The sequence below is a fragment of the Dendroctonus ponderosae genome, unplaced genomic scaffold (genome assembly GCF_020466585.1).
Source record: "Dendroctonus ponderosae isolate FM_Combo_2020 unplaced genomic scaffold, Dpon_F_20191213v2 Dpon_F_20191213_1, whole genome shotgun sequence".
NCBI classification, from domain to species: Eukaryota; Metazoa; Arthropoda; class Insecta; order Coleoptera; family Curculionidae; genus Dendroctonus; species Dendroctonus ponderosae.
In genome coordinates, this window is record NW_026017110.1 from 37,921,567 (window position 1) to 37,925,557 (window position 3,991).

The 3,991-nt window shown below is 32.2% G+C and overlaps 2 long non-coding RNA genes across 2 annotated transcripts in view; one reads left to right on the forward strand and one right to left on the reverse strand.

The window, feature by feature from the left end:
* Window positions 1-3,991, forward strand: part of LOC109541368 — an 11,899-nt gene that overhangs the window by 5,115 nt on the left and 2,793 nt on the right. The window lies entirely within an intron of this gene.
* On the reverse strand, window positions 742-1,320 carry LOC125504322. Its single transcript, XR_007281435.1, has 2 exons — window positions 1,039-1,320; window positions 742-986 (listed from the first exon to the last, which is right to left on the reverse strand). It is a non-coding gene; the product is annotated as an uncharacterized LOC125504322 (long non-coding RNA).

Here is a 3,991-nt window from a genome sequence, read left to right on the forward strand (position 1 = left end):
ATTCTAAACGCATATTCGTATTTTTTCCACAATGCTAACTAAAACAATAAGCCCACTTTTCACAGTTTTTGCTAGTTATTTTGAAAATAAAGTCCAAAGTCTTGAATCTCAGAATCTGAAAGCATTTGTAAAATGGAATTTTGAAGAAATTCAGAAAAAACATCCTCACTGGTATTTTGCTGCAAACACTTGATAACTTTATAGACTTCTGATCGTTTCTCTTTATTGCTTATCTTTGATAAATTTTGTTGCCATGCACGATCAATGTGCCATGAACAAAATAGCTGCTGGTTGACGGGACTCATTGCACTGCACCAAGCATTGTAGAAAGTGGAAACAATATCGGTCATAAAAATTTTAGAAGAAATTAGTCCGAGATTTAATCTAATTACTCTAAAAAACAGTTCATATATATATATGTCCTTTCTATTACTGAACATAAAAGCTACTGGTATTCCTTCACCAAATTCATCCACCACCAATATCGTTGTTAATTAGAAATCATAATTATTTAAACCGTGAGTTCCGTCTATTGCTACTATATTGTTCCCAAAATTCATAATATTTTTTTGAAAATCCGTCATTATGACCAAGCAAAAATCTACAATACTTAATTGATAATCATGCTCCTCCACACCCTGTTGTTTATAAAATAATATACAGCTACTTTCCTCTTGATTGCATTGCTTTCCCCACAAATCGACGGGTATTGCATCATTGTCATGTTTAACTCCTTCTTTCTTCTAAATTCTAAATCTAGAATCCTTAAAAACGACAAATATTAAAATTACCTAACTTTCAGTTGTACAGATTTTATTGTTGGTGAGTAATTTAAATGGCATACCTTGATGCTGGAACTCCCAAAATAAGTTTGGAAGCTACCATTGCTTTATCTTGCTGTAGAAGTCTGAAATGCTGTAACTCAGATTTATGACCATAGCGGGTTTTCCTATATTTTTCCATTGACTCTTTCCAGGCCTTGAACTCTAGGAAACTATATGTAAAATTATTTTTATTATCTTGTCAGTTTTTATTTACCTTGTTGACTAGAAAGTTCCATTTTCTGAATACAAAACCTGTTGTTATGTTTTTCAGTATGAGCTCTCAACCCAATATTCCACCGAAAAGAACTACCACAATCTTTTTTTACACATTTATACATATACTCCGACTGATCATAAACAACATGTTTCGGTGCCAAATGATGTATTTTTCTATTATATCTGTTTAAGCTATATTGTTTGCAAAATGTTTTGTTGCAGACCATACATATCACAACCATTTTTAATCAATTTAAATCAAGAACGACCAAATGACAAAACCTGTAAACGAAACACAAACACAATAACAACACCATAGATAAAGACAACTATGAACATACTATGAACAACACAACCTCGATATTACCAGCCTGCTGTTTGACGTTTAGTGTGCTAAGTGCCGCCGACCAATGAGAGAAGCCGGGGCCAGATCAGGCAATTAGCCGCTCGTGGTGAAAAGGTGTGGCGATTTGTCGCCAAATTGGCAATTCTTTTCTTATGTTGGCGCAATCTTTTTTGAATTGGCGGTTTTAGTTGTAGCATTCTGACAACCATATTTGTCTGTAAACGACACTGTTACCGAAAGGAGTTCGTTAATATGAATAGGGCTATTTAGACAAAACTGGTAGCGTTGCCAGACTGCACAAAACATTTTGTGCACATGGAAATCAAAACGTTTGATCGAAATAAAATAACAAACCAAACTAATGCAACCCAAAATTTATGTAAACCAAAGTAACACAAAAAAGCTTTCTCTATGCACGTATAAGTGAAAAGTCCTTGTTGAAACAATTTACTTTATTCGTTTCCATAGATATGTATCTGTGTATGCCAGAGATTTAGTAACTTCAACATATTTTTACTGAACATTTTATATACAATTGACCAATAAAACAACTATTTTATGGACAAACTTTGCGTGCATAAAGAAGCGCTTTATTATACTAGAAAAATAAAGTTACTTTATTTAAAAATTGGCTTGACTTAACTTTGGCAATAGTTAACGCTTATCACACTACTACTGGTATGAAATATATGCTACAGACGGTATATATAATCAGACCGTATAGCTAGGCCATATATATACGGCCTAATACAGCAGACCGTATGCAAAAAGACATGTCATTTAATATATAATAATAGATATAATACATAGATTTCCATTACGTATTTCTTTTCCTTCCTTCATCTCATATTCGTTCTGGATCTTCTGTTTTAAGTAATTTTACATGTTTATTATTTTTTAAATTTTAACTACATATAATAGATATAAATCATGTATGTAATGGTCTAAAACAATAGTTTATGGGCGATCCAAGATTTGCTGACTGAAACTCCAAATATACTCTCTTAAATATAGAATTACATTTCGGTTTTATAGAATTCATCGTAGCTTTAACAAAGACGGCTTTTTTGTATACATATTTCAATAGACCTTTTATTTATGTAAAATATATATAAAGTATAAAACTATATACAGTATAAAATGATGTACATGGGGATATTGGAAACCGTTAAAGATACAGAGTGGACCAAATGGGGAAAAGTTGCGCAATCAAGTGCCTATGAATAATCTGTCATCAACTTCTTTGAACTCGGAATAGCAACGGATATACAGGGAAAAAAATAAAAAAATGCGTTTTATAAAATCCTTTATATCGTGTTTATTATAAAAGATACAATAACGCAATTTTTAGGGTGGGGGTAAGAAATGAGCGTGAACTTTAAAATAAAGTAAAAAATAATCTAGGCCCACTATGTTCAATAAAGCCGAAGTCAACTTTTGTTTTTTTTTATGGGCGCCATATTGAATTTCTGCATTTTAAAATTCCCTTTTAAAATGCTCTTCAACCATGTGTAACATGTTTATGTTCGGTCAAGATAAATAATTAAAATGCACAAAATTAAGATTTTATGGTAGTAGGCATTGATATTTCCATTAATTATTACTTTAAATTATTATTGATCATACATCGAACACTGCAAAAGAACAAGTAACTTTTTAGTATTAAAGGAGGTGTTCAAACAAGCCGCCGTTTCTCCCATGCACAACATACATCGTCTCATTACTGGCACATCAACGATTCGCATGCAAAATTTGCATTACAAATAATAAAAAAAAGAAAACAATTTTGTCTATTATTATCTGTTGCATAAAATCTGAAGACAATTAGCAATTGTTCGGTAAAAGATAAGCCATGATTTCTCTGCACATTTATCAATTCTTCGGTGTAACTAATTGCTAGCTTTTGTCGAACTCTCGCTCGACGAGCTCGAGTGAACGTTTCAGGAACCATTTTTTTCCATTTTTAGAACCGTGTAGGCTATTGAAACTATAAAGGTCGTTTCAGAAACTGGGTATTAATAAGTGCAACGCCACTAATAGGTTCGATCGTGCAACAAGTAACGTTGGAATTTTACATTTGATTGAGCTCTTCTTTAATAACTCAACTTTATTTTGTCATTTTTCTCTTTAACCAGATTAAATATACTGTTGCTAAGCATTCCACAAAGATAGAGCTAAGCATAATCTCTTCTGACTACTTTCAACGTGATAAGAAATCAGAAAATCCTTTTTTAAATTTACAATTTTTGCAATGAAGTAAACAGGTCAATTGGTAAGTCAATAGAGATTTTCTATAGCAGCAATAAATTATTTTAGAAAATTTGTAGATGCCAAATCTAGAAGAATTGAAATTCAAAACTATTCTGACAAGAATCTTCAAATACGGAATTAATGTTATCTTATTGATATATTTACAACGTAATGCATTGTTTGCCAAGTCAATTATTATTATTGCATTCTTCTTCACGGCCATCTCCACGGCGAGGGTTGACAATCATTATAGCAATCCTGACTTTGGAGGCGGTTGCTCTGAAAAGTTCGGTTGATGTGCATCCGTATCATTTTCGCAGCCATGATGTTCTTCCTAAACTTTTACCTTGGATTT